The 23,276-nt window shown below is 35.5% G+C and overlaps 1 protein-coding gene across 3 annotated transcripts in view; it reads right to left on the bottom strand.

Annotated features, from left to right (window-relative positions):
• mical3a (microtubule associated monooxygenase, calponin and LIM domain containing 3a) overlaps positions 1 to 22,686 on the bottom strand; it is a 143,379-nt gene extending 120,693 nt beyond the window's left edge. Inside the window, exon 1 of one of the 3 annotated variants that reach the window (XM_056478611.1) lies at positions 22,380 to 22,686. The gene's annotated coding sequence lies outside the window, so the exon portion shown is untranslated. The remainder of the gene's footprint in view (positions 1 to 22,379) is intronic. The other 2 variants (XM_056478612.1, XM_056478610.1) reach the window with 2 other exon arrangements.
• Positions 22,687 to 23,276: the final 590 nt, after the last annotated feature.

Here is a 23,276-nt window from a genome sequence, read left to right as displayed (position 1 = left end):
GGAAGCAAGTAATTTAAGGTTCCATAACTTCCCTCCATTCCCTTCCATTCCATAACATGGATGACTATGTATTGACAAACATTTGGTTTCATTGAAATATCTCCAGAATTTGTCTTTAGAGAGATGCTCCATTTATAATGAAAGTTCCCCTAATAAAACTTGAAAAATGTACAATTCAGTCTTGTTGTGCGTAACTTTCTGCTCATAGCCAAACTGCCTGACTTTTTACTGATAGTCACTGACTAAAAAGCTGAATTTCCATGCCAGAGATTTATGTATTTCCTAATTCATGTTTTTCCAATATATTTATGCTTTTAAATTTTTGGATCTGGATCTTGAAGAACATTCATTCATTCATTAAAGATTAATAATTTTGTGTATATGTTCATAGCAAAAAAAAAACAACAACAACACAAGAAATGCCATAGATACGGTCACAGATTAAGAAATAAATTAATAAATCACCCTCAAAATAGGACAAAATTTGTTATTTTAGGTTGCAAAAATCCTGAAATCTTGTGCAAAATGGGATGGGTTGTTGAGCACTTAACAGCCAGAAATATAGCCAATGACAACAACAATTTTAACAGCCTAGCGACTGCATTTGATTGTTTGTTAAGCGGGAAAAGGAATAAAATGTCACTGAAAACAGCCTAACCAGGCAAAACACCTAAAACAACATGGTACAGAAAATATAAATATATATATATATATATATATATATATATATATATATATATATATATATATATATATATATATATATATATATATATATATATATATATATATATATATACATACACATATATATATATTATATTATATTATATTATATAATTTTATTATATAAAATTATTAAAATTTTAAAATATATATTTTATATTTATAATATATTTTATTTTACATAATATATTATATTAAAATATAATATAGTATATTAGAATAATAATCAATAAATGTAAAAAAAAGTAAATATTTAAATGACAAAATGACAAAAATGCCCTGATATCACATGACTGTAATTTTATGCTGGGAAATCGCAGTGCAGTAAGCACACAAAGCTGATTGATTGAATAAATAAATACATCATATTTCAAATATATTTTAGCATGATTCTTCTAATACTATTGTTGAAGCAGTTTTAATCCATGTTGTGCTTATTTTGATCATTTACACACATATCAAATATAATGCAGTAAATATTATAGGGTTAAGATGTAAACAATTAAAGTCAAAAAGTAATGAAGAACATGAGGTAAATATTTTCACAGCAAACTGCCATAGTGAATAATGTTAATGCAAATTTAGAGAAAAGACTGCAAAATCATTTTAAGTCACAAGAAATCTGAATGTGCTCACTAATCAAACACTAATACTTTTTATGGAACACATTACCATTAATATCACCAGATTCCATATATTACAATGTGAAAATGACTCAAATGCTTGAAATAGTCATGGTTTTTTGCACCCAAAACAATTTTAGCAGAATTTTTATTGTTAACTTTTCTGAAATTTTATGTTAGAATGGGTTTGGAATGACAAGACAGAACTGTAATGTTTGTTTGAAATATTTCTTTAAAGAACCACTGTCTATATGTTTCCCAAAGACCAAAGTGTAAACATGTATTTGCATTTTCTCATCTATCAGCTTTTAAAAGTTTACCACTTTTCAAACCAGAAAGAAGAAAATTAAAAGACATGGCTCACAAACACAGTCTAAACACAAGCCCCCAAACACAGACTGTCCCAAAACAGACAAGCACTTTATTATAAAAATATGCCACCACAGACTGTGCCCACAAAATAATTGCTATAAATGAGCAAATAAACAATAAAGAGTTTATTTCTGAGAACGAACTGAAAAAATGTGTTTATAGTGATTAGATTCTGAGATATTAGATCTACATTTCGACCCAGTTATGTTTGAGTCACCAACTCATTTTCATGAAGTAAACCACAGCATTTAAGGAATATACATTTAACGTGTGTAGAGACATCTTAAATGAAACTTCTCACCTCTTTTAAAATCAAAAATTATCGCCAGTTTCATTAATTCATATGATATTTGAGACTAAAGACATTCAACTATCGAAGATGTTGAATCATCCTGATAAAGTTGACTAAGAGGAAAAATGTAAATGTATTCATTCATTTTCTTTTCGGCTTAGTCCCTTTATTAATCTTGGGTTGCCACTGCGGAATGAACTGCCAACTTATCCAGCATATGTTTTACGCAGCGGATGCCCTTCCAAAAAACGTAAATTTTAAAGTAATTCAAGTACGCTTCTACTTATCCTGTTCATGAAACCACAGCGAATAATGATGTCACACATTCCCTTACGTCAATGTTTCCCAACCCTGTTCCTGGAGGCACACCAACAGTTCATGTTTTGGATGTCTCCCTCATCTGACCCATTAACTTCAGGTTTTGGAGTCTCTTCTAATGCAGAGTTTCCCAACCCTGTTCCTGAAGGCACACCAACAGTACACATTTTCATCCTCTCCCTAATCAAACACACCTGAAACAACTCATCAGAACATTAGAAGAGAATCCAAACCTGAAGTTAATGGGTCAGAGTTAATGGGTCAAACATGAACTGTTGGTGTGCCTCCAGGAACAGGGTTGGGAAACACTGCCTTACGTAGCCTTAGACTTCATTTAAATGTTTGGCTTCGTGGATTTATCTGGACACGTGCATATTTGCATGGCTTTCCATAAATAGAAAGGAGTAGTTGATAAGAGGCATTGGCAAACAGAATTACTCCAACAATCAAAACACCAGGATTTATTCAAGATAACTTTGTGCAAGTCATCTCCAACTAAAGGTTTACTTATGCATTAGCCTCTACAAATACTTTAAGCATCTTATTCTAATTAACTCTCCACTGTTAAAAAGCTGATCCATACCGAGACTGCAGCCAACAACACACTGCAATGCTTCATTTTGCATAACATTTTACTTCTATCCACAAACTCATTACCACAGTAATTGAGCTGAAATTGCTGCTAAACTTGTTCATAGTGTTGGAATTCCAGATTGTTTGGATGGCTGTGACCCACAACCACAAGTTGTACAATACATTTCAAGGCAATAGTGAATATTATTCATACACCGCTCCATGCTGCCGTGTGCTTTTAGGCTTAATGATGATTTGGAGATTATGAAAATAGTGTTTCAGTAGTTATTTTAGTATATGCCGAGAGTTGAGAAAGTACCATATCATAGTATCTAAAAAATAAATAAATAAAAATCACAGTCTAACATATACATTGGATGTTTTTAGTAAGGCTATATATCATTTCAGCATCGATATCGCAATAACCATATCTGCAATAGTCACGTCACAGGATCTGCAATGTTGATCCGGCATTATAAATGAGCAGAATCACATTAGAAAACACTGATTTTGCTTATGAAAATGTTTATCATTTACGTGTGTTTTATGGCCTGTGACTGTGAGCATTTCAAGTAAGTAAGTAAGTAAGTAAAGGTTTATTTATATAGTACCTTTCCCAGACATTGAGTCACAAAGTGCTTTACAATAAGAGAAAACAACTAAAAGAACACATGACAGTAAAAGAACTATAAAAACATATTAAAACTAATAATTCTTGTATTAAAACTTATAATTCATATATATATTTATATATTATTTTTAATACAATTTTGTCCTTTATTACAAGCAGTCAGATATATGTACTGTAGCTGTAATTTTACCTGCTCAAAGAAAACACGCTTTTTGAATGCATCAAACAACACTCAAGTACATGCACAGAACAAAATGAGCATTTAAAGCAAATAAACTAATGTAAATATAATCTTGCTTGCTTTTTAAGCGCTGTTGAAGGAGTTCTTAAACACTATGATTGATCATAGTGTTTTAGTGATCATTTTAGTGATCATAGTGACAGAAAAGGCTGCGATTGGCTCTAATGGTCAGCACGGCTCTGTCGCGGTTCACTGTTTAACTGATGTTAAACGACCGCGGCGATCAGCTGATCCATTAGACAGCGACGAGATGGAGAAAACTCAAACAACATTATTGTTGTAACAGCTGAGAGAGGAGATAGAATGTTACCTCACAAACACGCCAACAGGTCAAACGGGACTCAGAGAGTGAGAGAGTTTTAACTTTCATTTTTTCTTAGTTGGGTTCTGATGTAGGCTACTTCCCTGTCAGTGAAAGACTGTCCAGCAAACTAACAAGCAGTGAATAAGAGAAAACAACTAAAAGAACACATGACAGTAAAAAAACTATAAAAACATATTAAAACTAATTCAAAATACAAATACAAAAACACTAATACTGTTAATTAAAAGCTTGACCAAAAAGGTGCGTCTTTAAATGCTTTTTAAAAAGTTCAACTGATCCAAGAGTTCTCATTGCTATCGGGACAGAGTTCCAGAGCCGTGGAGCCACCACACAGAAAGCACGATCCCCTTTAGTCTTAAGACGAGTTCTGGGAATGGCTAATAGGTCCTCAGAGACCGGCTACAAGAGTGACTGGTTAAAAGATCTTAAATATACAGGAGTGATTGACCATGCAGAGCTCTTTATGTAATGACCAGAATTCTAAAATTTCCTCTAAAACCAATAGGAAGCCATGAAGTGCCTTAAGCACAGGTGTAATGTGTGACTTCCTACTGGTGTTAGTTAAAAGCCTCGCCGCTGCATTCTGCACAACCTGCAAACTTTTAAACCCCTAGTAGAACATGACAATTGATAATTCAATCTTGTTGTTCATAACTTAAGACGGTTCCCGCTCTAAGCCAAATGTCAAAGCCGAATTTCCAAGACACATAAGCAGTTAATCATAAACCTTTCATCAATCATTTTTCCTGCAATTGACAGCAAGAACGAACATAAAATTATAAAACATAAAAACAAGCAGCACCTACATGTGACCTAAAATGCCATTTTGTAAGGTAAAACATACTACCTGTCTGTATTTAGCTTTTCGATTGTACGGTGGCTCTGAACTGTCAAAACACCTCTCAAAACGCTTTTTCAGACATTACATTTTTGTACATAGTACATGTAAAACATTTTCTTCAAGAACATTTGAGCTGCTTTCAGTTCTTAGTTCTTTCATTTTACTAAAAATATATTTATTAAACTTGTTTGTCAATAAAATCCCTTAATCAGATCCTTGTTTGTTAATATAATAATTATTATTCTTATGTAAAATCAAGAATATAGGTCTATATAATCACCATGCAATTTAGAAATTATTGCTTTTTTGCTTAGAGTAGACTATTCAGTTCATAAGATCAGTTCAAACTTTTATGAAGTTTTTAAAATAAAATTAGTTGTTCACGGTTTTAAAAAAAAATTACAAATTGAAATGTTTATATTTAGCAGCTAATATCATTCATTCATTCATTCATTTTCTTTTCGGCTTAGTCCCTTTATTAATCCGGGGTCGCCACAGCGGAATGACCGCCAACTTAGCCAGCTCATGTTTTACACAGTGGATGCCCCTCCAGCCGCAACCCATCTCTAGGAAAAGCAGCTAATATATTGGTTAAAATTGTATCATAGAATCTAGACTTTGAAGAAGAACTTTTTTGTGTATATTTTCACAATAAAACACAAGAAATGCAAAAAAATATTGCCACAGACTTTGAGAAAATCTCTCATTCAAAAAACAAATCTGTCATTTTAGGCTGCAAATCACGACAAAAAACAGCCAATGACAGTATTTAACAGGTACAGCCTAGTGACTGCATTTCAATATCTGTTGCCATGTGGGAAAGGCAATAAAACAGCAGTGAAAAATAACCAAACCATAACAACAGGCAAAACAAGTGAAACAACATGATTAAAAACAAACACAGTACAGCAAAAACACATCAAGTAAAAATTTTAAATGACAAACCAAAATTCCCTGATCAAAATGAACAAAACATACAAATATAAAATGTTTCAACGTCTGGCCAAAGGAATTTTAGAATTCCATGATTTTCCAGAAAATTCCATGGGAAATCTGCAAAGCAGTGCTTCTCAACCACATTCCTGGATGTCCCCTTTGTCACACCCATTACAGGTCTTTCAGTCTCTGCTAATGAGCTGATGATCTGAATCAAGTGTGTTTGGTTAAGGAAACATTAGAAATGTGCAGAGCTGGTGGCCCTCCAGGAACATGGTTGAGAAACACTGCTGTATAGAATTCCCATTCACGAAACTCATCCAAAATGGAAAACATTTGCACTAGTACTGCAATAAAGAAACAAAAAATAAAAGCAATTTAATGTCTCTGTTCAGGACTAAAAAAAAACATCAATAACGTAATTTACTTCATAACAAATATGAATTACACAACAAGAGAGGCTTTTCAGACTGAAGCTGGCTGAGGAAATGAGCATGTGTCATCATCACACGTCATCTGAGCAAACAGAAGCAGTTGTTACTGTACGTGACTGTGCACAGAGGCCTGCTCTCAGAGACAGACAACAGGAGTGTAATCCCGTGAATACGGCATGCTGATCTAATCCCACACGCTGTGGGTGGGGTTAACCCAGACTCACAGGGTAAACAAGACTCCAGACAGCAAAGATACAAGGCCATGAACGTCGCTGACCCAGACCTGCAAGAACCTAGGCTTTACCCAAGTTAATCAATGACAAACAGCTGTTCCCTGATATGAAAACAACCATACCAACGACAGGGTCAAAATAGTGATCACATTCATACAGAAGTTATCTGGCTTACTTTTATGCAACAAAAATGTTTTTATTTTGCATAGATAAAGACAAAGCCAAAGACTTGAAGATAATAGTATTGTTGTATTGAAGCTTCAAAGTTCATAATCATAAAAAAAGTCTAAAAATAAATAAATAAATAATTATGATTCTTGTCCCAATCAAAATTAACAACTAAAAATTACCTTAAATTCAGAAACTTTATGAAAACACAGATTTTTACTGACTAATTAATGTAATTTGCAATACAATTTGATAGCTTGTCAAAACGACTTGATTTTTTTTGGATTGGGGATATTTGGAAATAATTTGTATAATCTCCTCACTTCCATTATTTTGTCTACATTTATCTACATTTTCAGAGATATGAGTTACATTTTCCTATTGTGGTGTTCCTAGTAGATTGAATTTTGATATTGTGTTCAGCCCAGGCTCATTGGAAATATAGGTGCCCCAATCTGCATTTTTACCATAAAATACATTGCCCCAAGAACAATGTTGCAAGTTTCAGATGACAAATTCGCTTGAAAATGCTGCAAAGTGCTTCCCACAGGCGTGAAATTTACTTGCGGTGGTAGCTGGATTGAAACACACCTTTTACCCACAGCATGGTCAACAATGGTCAACTACATGCAACAACTAAATAAATAGTGATTTTTAACTATATTTTTATTTATTATGACACAGTTATACACCTCTTCGTTTCAATAAGAAAGTTATTTTAAAAAGGCTGTTGAAATAAAAGAAATCCACTGTATCTTACTTTTAAGCTATATACAAGGCATGTGCACCCACTGACAGGTAAAAGCTTCTCTCTCTCTCTCTCTCAAAGCATTTTAGATGTGTATAAAGTATGTAATATAATAACATAATTAAATTAATAAAATATACAGCAAATGAGAAATGAATAACAGAAAAAAAAGTATAAAAAAAGACAATATTGTTCAAAATTATAATAATTACAAGAATAAAAAGTGTAGATAATTTAAACAAGGAAAATCAGTTAATTAACAATTTCTAATGGTGTACAAATATTTTGCAGCCAGTAAAGATGTAATTTTGTTCTCTCCGAGTACATAGTAAAGTTTATCTGGGTCGTTTATTAAATAATTAATCATTTAATGTTTCTCTCGTAGTTGTGCGCATACAGTCAGCTGCGAAATGGTTATGCAAAAATGCATTCTAATAACAGCAACTTTAGAAAGTGAAAGTAAAACCCAAATCCCAGACATTTTAGGAGATTCAGAAACTACGGCTGGACGCATTTGGTGTAAAAGGCACATCTCTGTGATGGGTCTGCAGAGCACGTGACTGTCTGTGTGAGTGTTGACAGATCTCGCACACACAGTAACAGCAGTAGGAAACGTGCAAAAAGAGAGAAGATTTTTCACTAGTTAATCGATCGCCAATGTTTGGCTTTCTTAGGAAGATACAAAAGTGTAAACGGATGATAATAATAGTATTATTCATGCGTCATCACCAAATATACTTGGGCGGCCGTTAAGATACCTGGACGGCCCTATCAAGTAAACTCTGTGTGGAAAGCACTGGAATCTGAAAAGTGTTTAAGGTGTGATTTGAAATGTTTTAGATACACATCCTTCTTGTACATGCCTGTTTGAAGGCTCTGCTTGTCAGATCATCTAGCAAATCACTGATCTAAACCCTTCCCTAAACCAAACCAATTTTCAAAAACAAATGTAACAGCAAAGTTTTAGCATTATTTTACTCTTTAGTCGAACCGTGCTTCACTGGACTCAAACCTGAGTGCTCTGCATCACAAGTAAACACTGTACAAGGTAAGCTTACAACACTAGAAAAAAGTTGTCTATATGGAGATTAGAGTTGTCACAATACTGGAATTCGATGCCAATCATTACTGACATTTTAAAAACGTCCATTTCCCGCAAACATTTGAGCGCTGTGGAGCACGTTGTTAAACAGCGCTGATTTGCCATCATGTTCATGTGCTCAATAGAAATGACTGTGATTGGCCATAAAGGTCATCGATTCACTGAACTCACCTGTTTACTGCTTGTAACATGTACAGGGATACTGGAGTATTTATTTATTTATTTTTTTTCCGCTGATGAATCGCGGCTTTAAAATGCTCCAGAATCCCTGTATATGTGGTTAAACACAGTAAACAACGGCGAGTTCGATGGACTGATGATTTTCACGGTCAATCACAGTCATTCTGTTGAGTACGTGAACACTATGGCAAATCAGCGCCGTTTAAGAACGTGCTCCACAGTGCTCAAATGTTCGCGGGAAATGGACGTTTTTTAAATTTCAGTAACGATTGGTCTCGAATTCCAGTATCGTGACAACCCTAATGGAGATATAGTGTTGTTTCAATTGTAAGTCGCTTTGGACAATGGCGTCTGCTAAATGACTAAATGTAAATGTAAAAGACGAAAACTTGTTTGATTACAAATCAATGGTTTTGTGGTCTTTATTTGGTGTTGTGAAAATAAAAGCATGTTCATAATCCTTCTGTATTCCATAAATAATCTATTCACCAATAGCATATCCTTATAAATATCATAAGCTTGAATAGGCATAAATATTGTTGGTGTCATACTGCCCCATCGCCTTCGATTTACCCAGAAACTGCAGTCAAACATGTTGAATTCAATTTCTGTACTCTCAAAAATGTAGACTGAAGCCCGCTTTTGAGCCTTTGTTAGTTATGTTAGAGCAACTAAAGTTAAAATAGCAGCCACAGAGAAAATTTCAATGGATGTAACCAGCAAAATATTGCTGATCTCAGAGATTCCATCTTGTAATTATATATAATAATTACAGTAATTCTTTCACAACAAAAATGTATCAAGACCTACCTATGATTAACACCTTCATTCGACACAGTGCAATGTGTACCTAACTACTTCAAACAGAAAACCAGGAGTTCATCAGAAGCAACAGTCATACTGGTTTGACAGCTCATCTTCTGCAAACAAAGAGCAAAACATACGGAGAAATGTGTCTATACACATTATTATGCTCTTGAAAATAACAACATAGAAATATAACTGCAATAAATATATTTTGGCCAAATGTCTGCAGTTTGAAACCCTTCCTCTTTGCCGTTTACATTACTCCAACATCTGTGATCTCTCGCCACCTTCAACTACGCCAAGAGACCAAGGATAGATTTCAACTGTTGCGCTGGTTGAGGAACAACCTCCATGGTTCAAATCCTAACCTCAAACATTGTAAGGGGGAGCAAAAACATGCAAAACTGGCCTGAAATCAGCAGCTTGCGCCAGCCGAGCAGAGGAAAAGGGTGGACTCCAAGCATGAATGGAATACAAAATGGTCTTCAATAGGCCTGTAACCCAAAACTCTCAGGCTGATGAAGCACTTCAATGGACTTTCATTAAAAGGAAAATAGACACATACTGAATTACATTATAATCCAACAGCGATTTCACAAACTATAGGTGAAGGGTGGAATAAAAGCTTCTTTCGTGGAGTCAGCGAGAGGACAACGGCAAAAGTAATGGAAAACTGATCTTAAAAGGAAGACTGGCTCAATATTACGATCCCAAAAGCGCTCATGAAAACAAAGCAAAGGTGAAAAGTACAGTGACTCAAGAGAGGTCAAAACAGGAGCGTTTCCCATCACGCAAAGGATAAAGGTTCGAGCCAGGAAAATAAGTACACCCTTTTTTGAGATAAGATGCTTCTGAAGTCCATATTAAATGATACTCATTTAGATTACTGCAGAGCCAAACCAATGTTTCACAAATCTGTCATGAGACTAAAATAGCACTTTGGCTATTTAAAGGGGTCATATCAGAGTCTTTTTAATGATATTGCAAATTTGAATTTCCAGAATGGCGACACGGTGGCTCAGTAGTTAGCACTGTCGACACCTAGGGCTGTGCGATTAATCGAAATAGAATTGCAATCACGATTTGAAACATTGAGATTAGCTAAATCGCAAGGGGCTGCTATGAAATATATGTGTATTATATACTTTACCACACCCAGAGCAAACGTGTGACTGCTATCTGTTTGTGACAGTCTTACTAGTCAACTGAGTGAGCAAACTTTCATTGTGCCCAATCAGAATTGTGTAACTAAACTATGCGGAATGGCCACAATAAAGCAAACAACAGGAAAGCATGGACATCATGGGACGAAGAGGAAAAAATATATATATTGCAATTAGATCTTTTCCCCAAATCGCACAGCCCTACTGTCGCCTCAAAGCAAGAAGATCGCTGGTTCGAGCCCCAGCTGGGTTAGTAGCCGTTTCGGTGTGGAGTTTGCATGTTCTCCCCGTGTTGGTGTGGCTTTCCTCCGGGTGCTTCGGTTTCCCCCACACGTCCAAAGACATGCACTATAAGTGAATTAAAGCTAAATTCACGTCAGTGGAGTTGCTCTTCAGTGTTTCAGCTTTCAGCAGTGACACATTACACTGAACTAAAGTAAACTTCAGCTGAACTGAATTTACTAGACTTCATCCATGTTTGTTAAGCACTTTTGACACAATCAACATTGCAAAAGTGTTATACACTATAAAACCCAACAGTCAACTTTATCAAATGAAATTGAATGTTAAGAGTTTTGAACTCTGTGTTGAAGGTAATGAGTTATTTAAATACCTCATTACTTCAACGTAAATTGAGTAAGTTTACAGTACTCATATAGATTAGTTGAACTCAAATGGTTTATTGCAATTCGGTTTCCTCAAATGGTTTGAGTTGCCTTAACTTATGGGTTTTACAGTACTTAGTTGGTTTGAGTTCTCTTCATTTATTGGGTTTTACTGTGCTCAAATTGCTTCGTTTACTCAAATGGATTCGTTTTTTTTACTAAAATGGTCTGTTGCAAACGGTTTCCTCAAATGGTTTGAGTTACCTTAACTTTTTGGGGTTTACAGTGTAGAAATAGAGATGAATTTAATTGAAATATGTTTGTAATTTTTTATTCTAGCTGGAAACGATCACTAAGACAAATTCCTTGTCTGTGCAAACACACTTGGCAACAAACCTCTTTCTAATCCTGATTTATATTCACCATGTGAAAGGAATTTTTATTTATTTATTTTTATTTCCAAGTATATACTCATATTGTATTATATATTTTATTTAGAACTCCTTGGCAAATGCCTGATTAAAAATGTAGAAATATAAAATCAATATTTAATGAATTATAAAACTCTTCAAAAACTCTTCATACGATTACAGGTCCAACATAAATATTGAGAAATAAAATGAAGTAAAATGTTTACAATTTGCAAGCTTGCAAGTTTCTCGCCATGCCTGCATCTCCAAGATGACATGTAGAATCTAAGTCATCCAAATGAAGTAGTAGTATCACCATAAACAAACACTGCATTTCCAACACACAAATGATAGAGCATATTATGAAACAACAGATGTTTTAATTTTGTTCATATGATATACGTTTATGTTGCTAACATATTGTTGTTAGCGGACTCAAAAAATCCAGTAAATCAAAAAACTCCTGCATGAAAGAGTATTACCGCAAAAGTATTGGCTAAAGCAACACTTACAGCCAAAAGCAACAGAACAGACGACAGTATTACAGAGTCCTGAAGGAAATCACCATTGAGTCTCTCTGGATTCTTCCAAATAAACAGCATGTGTGGTGACGGTCGCTTAGGAGCTGTAGATGAGGAGGTGGCAGAGAAAGGAAGGAAGAATCATTTGCTATTAGTTGCTCAGAAGTGAGACGTGGGCAGAGCTTGTGGCACCCTAGCTAAACAACATCTTATCTGAGTGAGACATGCAGGCATGCTGGGGAATAGACTGACACTGTCAGGGAAAGTTTTCTGCTACTTCTCTGTTTTTAAGATAAGAGCAAAACCGAGGAACTTTAAAAACAATCAAGCATAGTGTTAATTCACGCAAAAATGACAATCGTGCCAATGACCTTCTATTTTTCTTCCAAACCTGTGTGGCCTTCTTTCATTTTATGATAAATAAAAGGAGATTTTACACTACATAAAAGATTTTGAAAGACATGAGGGTGATTAAATGAAGATTACTTTTATTTCTGGTTCAATTATCCCCTTAAAGCAAACATGACTTTTAGGGAACCAAACGTAGTAAATTTGACATTTAAAATTGGCTGAAGTGGTAAAAATAAAAATCTAAAATGATCTGATAACCTCTTTAGACTTAATGCTCTCATGATCAATCTTAAATAAACAGCACTTTCACAGAAGAAAGGTTTCATGTGCGATAAAAAAAATGGATATTTTAACTATAGACAATAAAAAACAAAGACTTGATATTAGGGCTGCACAATATATCACTTTAGCATCGATATCGCAATGTGTGATTCGCAGGACGTGCAGTGTGGAATCAGAATTGTAGTTGACCAGGTACAGCAGTTCAGAACATTGAGAGATTGAATGAGAATTTGAGTCATTTTAGTTTAACCATAATAAAGTGAAAGTTTATCAATCGCTTGTGTTTTTAAGGCCTGTGTAAACATTTTAAGCAAGTTTAAAGCATTTGGATACAATGAATTATTATGCTTATGCACTCTAAAAATGACATTTGGTGCTTTTTCAAACTACTTATTTGAAATGAGCTGAAACAACACAATTCTGAAGTTTTTAGGGACAAATGAACTGTTTTATGTTTAATCCACTTAAATTTGCAAAAACGATTAAGTTAACTTAGTCAATTTGTGTTGGGACAACATGAAGGAATTGTGTAGAACCCAGTCCCTTTTACAGTGTAGCTTTAACAAAGAATAAATGTATTTAATTATTTACACAATGAAGATTATTTTTATTATTAAAAAATTACATGATCAATTAGTCCTGACAGCATATGTTTTAAGTTATTGTAACTTATTAAATTAAGTTAATCAAGTTCTAACTTAATTTTATAAATTACACAAGCTGTTTTACCTCCGTTTAACATTATTGAAGTTCAATGGACTCATAAGGTTCATTTGATTCAGCTAAAAAATTTAAGGCAACCAGGATTTAAGTGTACTTTATTCTGCTTGTTATTTGTTGATTATATTTCACACACTCCCATCTAAAATGATTAAGTTATCTTGAGAAAAATCGTAACATAAATTACAGAATATTGAAATGTCGCAATGCATGTTTTTTTCCAATATTGTGCAGCCCTACTTAATATCATAAATCCGTTATGATCATTCTGCGCATGTGCATGAATTACATCATCTTTTTTAAAATAATGCATCTGATATCCAATCTAATCTCAGACCTCTGATCTCTTGTTGGAATGTATACAGGTCAGAAAGGTCTGCAGACTGAGGAAGAGCGCTTATGCAAAGACTGTTAGGGTGTAATCACATGCTACTTGACCATGTCAGCTGACACACATTTCCTGACCTTCATGTAGAGTAATGTAGTAAGATGATGTCATTGAAGATGCGTTTGCATGGATTAATGTTGCTTGTCAATTTTAAACTTTAAACTTCACTGAAATGAACTGCAAAGCAAGACAGATAGAACCAAGTTCAAGGCTGATTTGAAATAGTTGCCATGTAGGCTTAGTCTGGATTTTAACCAAAAAAGAAAAACTGTTAAAGTCTTCAGTGACACTGATTGATCATCTTCAGCTCATATGGGTATTTTGCAAAACATAACTGCACATTCCTCATTCTTACACAAACATCCTTTTCACAAGACTCTAAAATTTCATGAGGAACTACATTATTCTCAAAAGTTTTGTCCATAACACAAATTGTTACTCCCCTCGCGATGAAACAAAGGCTCAAGTCGTTCTCGATTTTAACTGACATTTATTCGGACACGAGTCTGTAGTATGTCTTGTACATTCTAGCCTTGCATTCCTTTATGTCCCAACAATGCAGTCAAAACTACGAAAAGAAATACATAAACTTAAATTAAGCCTTTAAAAGGTGTTGCTGCACGTAATGAACAAAATACACACAACCAATGGATAACGTGCACATTCAACATGTATGGAAATACACTTAATTGGCATTAATTGGCATTAATTGGCATACATGTTCACATACGTTAACACTATACGACATACCTCATTGGCCGCTCTAACTCAAGAGGAATAAACTTGAAGGGTTACAGTTTCTCTTTAACAAACTTCTTTGTACTTCTTAATGCTTTCAAACCATAGACTGTAAAATATATGGACGGAGTATCCGTGACGTCACCCATAGGTTTCTGAACACTGCAAAAGAAGCTACAAGTAGGCGCGGCCAACCGTCGCCATTTTGTTCGCGCGTCATCGCACCCACGGCGGGATACCAAACAAGGGCAAAGAGGCGGAGAGTGAGCGGATCTACAGACACCTGCTGGCACTTTGCTTAGACCTGGCAGACAGACTTTACTTTGGGAGAAACGCTTAATACTTCATTACCTGCGACTCGTTTGTGTTCTGACCACATGTGCTTGGCTGTACACTATATCAATAAAGTGTTTAGACTTTTAAAAACACTGTAGTAACCCATTGAGCCACTAAACATTGTTCTTATGACGTTTTTCTACAGGAGGAAAACGCGAAATACTTCCAAACACTTCAGATATAGTGTGTGTTAGCAAATGCAGGACTATTGATGAACTCCAGCATAACACTGTATGATAACGCTTCAGATGACTGTTCTAGAGCCTACAGCTAATCAATCTGTCACATTCTGGAGAGCTTTACAGCTCTAAAGAAAAATATTAATGATAAATGATCTTAAATAAAACAAATACATTTATAGAGATGGTATACAAGTATATAACTTTACTCACATGGGAAACGAGGCCACGTGAATGGTTTGTGAGCACAACTAAGTGCACACAGCATCCCATATCATCTGATAATTGTAAGAAATAAGTCCAAAAGGCAGCTGACTGTGTAAAGCCACATAAAACAACACAAAAATACGATGAATATGCCGAGATCAGTGGCTAATCTGCCGGATTCAGCTGAGGTGAAGTGACGGCGACCAGCGAGACCTAGCTCTCACTCAAGTGGCCACGCCCTTAATTATGCAAACTTAATATAACCTAATATAAAGGAAATGGATGAGTTATAAAAAAATTCACCCCCCTCACAGTTGTCATGAAGGGTAATAATAGCTATATGAACCAAAATCGTTCTTTGTACCAGGCTGTAAACACCTTTTTTTCTGTTGTAAAGTTGGCCATTATAACAGTGGGCTCAATTGCAACTTGCTCTATTATGGAGCCAGGACTAGCGGAATTTCGATGAATTGCAGTTTCAGTTACTTCCGTATTGGCTTCCCGAGGGAGAGCGGGAGGTTGCCACTTGTTTCAAACGTGTTATTAGCACAGCATCTTGTGGCTGTACTACTTGTAGTGCATCGGAAGAATATCTTGATTGCAACAATGAACTAATTCCCAAGCTAAACGTAACAAAAACTAGGTTCCCCCCTCCTTTTTATAGTTTTAGTTGAATAACTTTAAATGAATTAACATGTATTAACAACAAATATACATTACTTATTTATTCTAATAATTACTCTGAACATTTTAACTATTGATTGACTTTTAAACTGTAAAGTGTATGTTTATAGAGTGTAATATATGAGAATTGCTTCTGACGGCAGCTACACAAATGTTAGCTTATAATATGTCATAAAGCAATGTTTTCCCATTATTCTAGAAGTACATATGTAAACATTTTCAAACCGAACTTATGTAGTCACAGGAAACGAACGTCTGTGGCATCTTACGTGACTCATTAGATTCCAGAGATGTTCAAAAGTCAACAGAGCCAGTGGCAGTTGAGCATGCAGTGAGCTAGAGAAAGTGCTTACACAGACCTCCTAATTTCAAACAGGCTTAATTAAATAAGCTACTGCCAGAGCAGCTGCAGCGGCTGTTCTTTCCATTAGAGATTCAAGAATCCCCTGTCAATCTCAAGACAAACTGACCATCTTACTGTCACACCCACATGCATTAAACATTTACAACAATATATCAGACCATGTGATATAAGCTGGTTTGCTGAATCTACACACACAGACAGAAAAAAAAACTTGAGCATATTGTTTGCACTCATAAACAACCACCAAATCATAAAAGTAGATTAAAATATCATCTCAAATAGCACACATAAATTAGAAAGAATACAAGAGAGGGCAATGTGCCTGATTACTTTTCTTCTTCACAAAACAATCCTTTATAATTATAAATTTACAGCAGTCCTTTACATAACTGAAAAAAGTCAAAACTAAACACACAAACTATTTAGAGATTAAACAATGCTGCATTTTTTAACTAAGGGTGCTTTCACATCTGTGGTTCAGTTCATTTGGTCCGGACCAAGGGCAACAAATGTTACATTGTAGCATTTTTCTACCGTTTTGGGTCCTTTTCACGCCACACTGATTGCTTTGGTCCGAAACTGTTGAAAAGAACCAAGATGCAGTCATATGACAAAATCCACATCACTCATTGGCCAGATGTTATTGAACGCATTTCCTAAACTGCTTTTCGATTGGTCAGAATCAACATGCATGAAAATGCCAATGGAACTTCCGCAAGTAAACAAACCGGCAGACACAAAATGTCGCTGCTTATACATCACTTTAGACCAACTATACATTTCGAGAATGTATCATGAGGCACTGTCAGTAAATATTTTTCCTCCACACCCCATAAGATGGAACAGGGCAACGGACCACGGCAGGTGGATTAATCCAAAAAGGCACAGTACTTTTTGTGGTTGGATCTGTTTTAGTTTGGATCATGTTCTCACCACAAATGAACCGCTCCAAGGTTCATATGAAAGCGTACCGAGACTTTTTTTGGGTCTGCTTTTGGTGCGCACCTGAGAGCGATTGCTACATTCACACCTGCCCAAACAAACCGCACCAAGAGGGAAAACGAACTCTAGTGCGTTTCAACCAAACTAAATAAGGCAGGTGTGAAATCATTTAGATGATGTTTATGATTAAAGGGCACCAGGTTACCCCTTTTTCCAGATTTAATACAAGTCTTTTGTGTCTCCAGAATGTGTCTGCAAAGTTTCAGTTCAAAACACCCATCAGATTATTTATTATATCTTTCATAAGTTTCTAATTTATAGCTCTGACCATCAGGTAGCGGTTTTTGTGTACTGCGCCTGTAAGGCTAGTCCTTTACGCCCACAGTTTCCACGTGCCTTGATCTTGTCTTCTTGGACTTGAACTTCTTGGACTCTCAGTAGTGATTATTAAACCACACTGAACTGAGCTAATTTGAACTGAACTTAAACACTACAAACTGAATTACACTGTTCCTATTTATTATTTACTATGACCTTTTATGTGAACTTTTATGACCTTACACGTTAATTCACAGCTGTCAATCAATTCGGTGGGCGGGGGGACCGCATTCCTACATCTGTCTAAAAACCGCTCCAATTGATGCACAGTTTTTATGTTGTTAAATTTAAAAAAAAAAAAGGACTGGGTGTGTTTATATCACCCCAATATGACGGTCTATACACTATATCTACACATATGTCTGTCTAAACAGCCGGAAATATAGATTTTTCACCATAGGTGCCCTTTAATATAAACATTTAATATTGGAAAAATCTGACATTGTCATAATTTGTTTTTAAGGGCCTACTCACACTATGCTATCCAAATCGTGTCCAGGCTCATTTCCCGGATCGTTTGAGAAGTGTGAGTGCTCTAAATCTGGCCCAGTTGGAAAAGCTGTGCCAGAGTGCGGTTCACTTGAGCCCAAACCTGAAGATGAGACATGACTTTTAAGGGACAGTTTCATATGGATTTATTAATCATTCTTACTGTTTAATGAATACAAACTATCGTAGATTATCCAAGACGCAAACCCCTCACTGTACGACAGCTGCACCTCTAGCAAACCTACTAATTCCTGCAGCACAAGGACTTTGGTTGTTAATGAGCATCAAAAGTTGCTGATCTATTCGGCTAAATATTTTGATTACTTGTCTGCATATGAAACGACTAAAACAATATAACTAAAGAAATCACTGCTGAGCGAGAGCGCTTCTTACTGAACAGCGCATCATCGATGACGTAAGCGTGCTCAGGCACGAATGCAATGTGAGAAAGTTTTGTCGGTTTTAAAATCTTTACTTTTCCAAACCGCGGTATACCTTGAAAACACTTATCGTCCCATGCTGAAGATGGACTGGGGGGATTTTGTAAGGGTGTGAGTCATGTATAAAAAATAAGCAAATACATTCATTCATTCATTTTCTTTAAGGCTTAGTCCCTATACTAATCTGGGGTCACCACAATGAAATGAACCGCCAACTTATCCAGCATATGTTTTACGCAATGGATGCCCTTCCAGCTGCAACCCAACACTGGGAAACGACCACACACACTCATTCATTCACACATATACACTACGGACAATTTAGTCTACCCAATTCACCTATACCACATGTGTTTGGACTTGTGGGGGAAACCGGAGCACCCAGAGGAAACCCACGTGAACACGGGGAGAACATGCAAACTCCACACAGAAATGCCAACTGACCCAGCTCTGTGTAGTGTTCACTGTGTTAATTCAGTAAATTTATTCTTCATTAAAGTTACAAATGTTCTTTTTTCTGAACCTGAATGCTTGAATCTATTATATTTATACTTTGCAATGACTCCACATAACTCATGTACTCTCAATTGTCATGCTGATTAGCTTTAATCCCAAGTTCCCAACTCAAAATTGCGCATCCTGCGATGTGACTACTGCAGACACACATTGCGATATCAATGCTGAAACAATATATTGTGCAGCCCTACACTCATCAGAACATAGCTTTGGCTAAGATGCCAGTAACAAATGAATTATTAAGGGGATTAAAGCATGTATTTAAATGCAGTTGAAAGTTTAGAATGTGTGCTTAGCTATTTCTTAACCAAATATTTCTTAAAAGATGTACATGAGCAATTCCATCCATATGTCAACCTTGCCATGAAAAACATTAAGTTTTCGCCAAAATAACAAACCGTTTCTGCGTCTTTTGTGTAGGCTTGTAGTTTACAGGGCTTTAAAAATACTGAAAAAAGTATCTGTCAGTGTTTTCAAAGAATTATATTTGATTTTCCAAAAGTGCCAATTTCACATCCGTCACATCCATAACGAAGCTTTTTCCTCATAAACGCAAAAATGTAAAAATCTAATAAAATCAATCATGTTTGTTCTATAGTGAACTCTTATCCTTTTGATTAGCATTGGTTCTTTTGGGTTGTGCAGTTTAATTCACAGAATTTCTACAAAGTATGTTTTTACTGTAAACTTGCAGACTTTTCCGTCACATTCATTACGCATGTTTATTTTCCTCATTTAAAATATAAAAAAAATTTAGATTTATATTTTTCTGCTCACACAACTCTGTGGCTTGCTGTTTCAATATAATGTTAACATTTACTTCCTCTGTCAATTTATGTTTTGAGATTTTACAGCAAATGTCACGTAATGCTAGAATTTCTCACATATATTTACTTGTTATGAACAATTTCAAATGAACAGAATTCAATTACAAGCAGAATTTACTTGCTCCCAATCTTATCCATTTCCATGGTACCTCCCTTACAATGTGTCTAAAGCAGAGCATATTTTGAAAATCCAAAATGTTGTCAATAAATCCCTGCAGCGCCTCTTTCTAAACAATAAAGCCAAAAGTTGCAGACATCTCCTTTTAAGGCCAACTCAGCGCCCATGGCATAATGCTTTTCACTGCCTGCCAGTTTGCTCTTAAATGCATCACACTGAACCTCCAAAAAGGTAAACTACTGAGTCTACTTACTGGTAAATGTTACTTAACAGGTCACGGTCGAGTAGATCTGCAGAGTGCTTTCAAGTCTGGTTCCCAGGTCAAAAAAAACAAACAAACAGCCTTTCTCTCCCACTGATGGCTGCTGTTAGAAAGTCAAACATCTAATCTAATCTAAGCCTGGCGAACATGCCAAAATAATCAGATGGGTTTGAGACGAGTCAGCAATAGAGACTTTCTCTAGTTTTTCGCTGAAAGGAAACAGACAGGTTATAGAAAAAACATGATATTAACTGCCAGAACATTATCAGTCACTTTGTGCCATTATAAAATCAGACAATCCATGTTAAAGCACAAATTAGGAAGTAAAAAAAACTCTTAGCCTATACTAATGCATGTAACAGCATGACTGCAATGCATCAGAGTTAAGCATCAAGATCAGATCAATAAAAGCCATTAGTGCCACACAGAACCAAGGTCTTCATGGGGTGGGAAAAAAAGCTTTTGCACAAATTGGAAATGTAGGTCAGGAAGACAGAGGTCAGACTTTAGAGTCTCAGTCAAAGTCAAGTTTACATTATCTTAATGTTGGTCTTGGGCAAACATCACAGCCAAATGATGCAATGGTGACCTTAACTAATGACTTAGTTCAGCGAGGACAACACGTTTCTCCCCTAAAACACCAGAGGAATCCTGTATGGAATGCAGCAATCTAAATAAACAAGCATCATTCACTATATCATATTTCATATTTTGTGCACAAGCAGTAAAGCAGCTTGTGTTGCTTTTTTATACCTTTTGACTGACTAAAGACGAAAATAAATTGTCTTACTGAAAATTTTAAATCCACAATATTTCGAGACTAGTTTATTCTGTATAACACAAGATATTTGGAACAACGACAATCTCAAGTCACCATTCGATTTCATTGAACTGAAAACGTGCAACGGGACTGAATGGTGACTCAAGTTGCCATTCAATCTTTGATGTGTAATACAGAAGAAATAAAGTACTACAGGATAGCAACCCTTTCGGAGTAAGTAAATTAAAACTATTTAGTTTACAGGGAAACTATTCTATCAATAGGAAAGTCTTCATAAAATGTAAACAAACGTCGTCTCGGTTCACTGGAATCTGCCCACATGACGAACCGCACGAGCCATTTCACATTTTGTTATGAAATTAAACGATATTTAAACTTTAATAGAATAATATAGTTATATTATTTTTATATTGGTCAGTGTGTCAAAGGATTTAACCATTTATCCAAGTCAGAGAGTTTAATCAAGTAAACACATCGCTGTTTGCGATGTCTGTGTCAGCATTGAGATGTTCTTTTGGGTCGGATCTCTAGAATCGACACACAAAACAGATTCACTATAGAAACAGAATGAATTGGACCTAGTGGTTCTTCAGTAAACAACTCTTGACTCAATGAACCGAAAACGATTTCTTTCAAACATGTCTGATTTGAAATGAACCGACAATGACTGAGCTGATATTAAGAAACAGTCTATAAAACGGATGATATAACACACGGGAAGAAAAGCACGTTAACGTTACGTTAGTTACTTTTAACAACTGAATCGCAGAAATATCACGTTTTCCTTGTGGTAACATATTTTTGACAATCATTTTATCAGCACATAAAGAAGAGAGCTGCATGAAGTGAACAGATTTCAAACACGTAAAACTGTACAGCAAATAAATGCACATATAAATTATATTTAGGTTTACCACTTTACTATTCTTAGGTGAAATATGGCTACTGTAATCTAAACTGAGACACATTAGAGTGAACATTTACAATAATAAAACAATCAAAAATAACAAGTTAAACAATGAATCTTTTTGCCACGACTCAAAAGAACCGGTTCGCTGAAATGAACTTCCCTGCTCCAGTCAGCAAAGTATCTGATTCTGAACAACAATCACCGCAGTCGGTGCTTACCTTTATTTCATGGATCCTATAATAAGAAAATGACGCGTTTTTCCTCCGTGCACTTCCCCAAAACCACTTTTAAATCGACGGCATGATATATTATTCCACGTGTCCGTCCTGGTATCGTTCCCAAAATGTCAAACCAGCGCAAAACATTTTAACCGACAATAAGCGTGCTCCAACTCAGCCCGCCTGTGAGAATCCGTTCATACTGCAGCAGCAGAAAGGCGCTAATGCCAGAGAGACGGACGAGCCCACCCTATGGAGCAGAACAGGGGGACCACAACAAATCCAACGAGAATATTTCTCTTGCGTGTGAACAATCCCGTTTTAAATGATATTAGATTGCAAGTCGATGAAGATTTACTTCCAGTTTATGCTCAGTGTATTCCTGTGTATTTCGCTGAAACAATAAAGCGGTAAAGAAAGAGAACGCTGCTTTGTACACACCCTCTACTTTTGGCAGAAATAGGCGGTGCGTTTCTACGGTTTAATCTTATTGGATTGCTCAAATTGACGTCATCAGGCAAGGTCGTTCATGATTTGGGACTCCTCTTTTTATTCCTAATCTAAAGGGTTTGTTTATGAACTTGTTTTTTATAACTTTTTATTCCTGTTTATATTTGAATCTAAAGGGTGAGATTATGAGATAGTTTTAAATAACACATTATTCTAATCTAAAGGGAATGATTATGAACTTGTTTAAATAACATTGTATTCTTGATCTCTGTAAAACCCCCTGAAAACATCAAAAACATTGATTCTGTCTAAACTCAATGTAGATTTGTATTCTAGAAATGCATATAGTTTGTGTAAATTCAATTTGCATAATTACTGCATTTTAAACATAGGCGGTTCATTCCGCTGTGGCGACCCCTAATGAATAAAGGGACTAAGACGAAGGAA

This window comes from Danio aesculapii, chromosome 18 (genome assembly GCF_903798145.1).
Source record: "Danio aesculapii chromosome 18, fDanAes4.1, whole genome shotgun sequence".
Taxonomy (NCBI): domain Eukaryota; kingdom Metazoa; phylum Chordata; class Actinopteri; order Cypriniformes; family Danionidae; genus Danio; species Danio aesculapii.
Note: the sequence above shows the minus strand (reverse complement) of the source record. Positions and strands in the feature narration are given on the sequence as shown.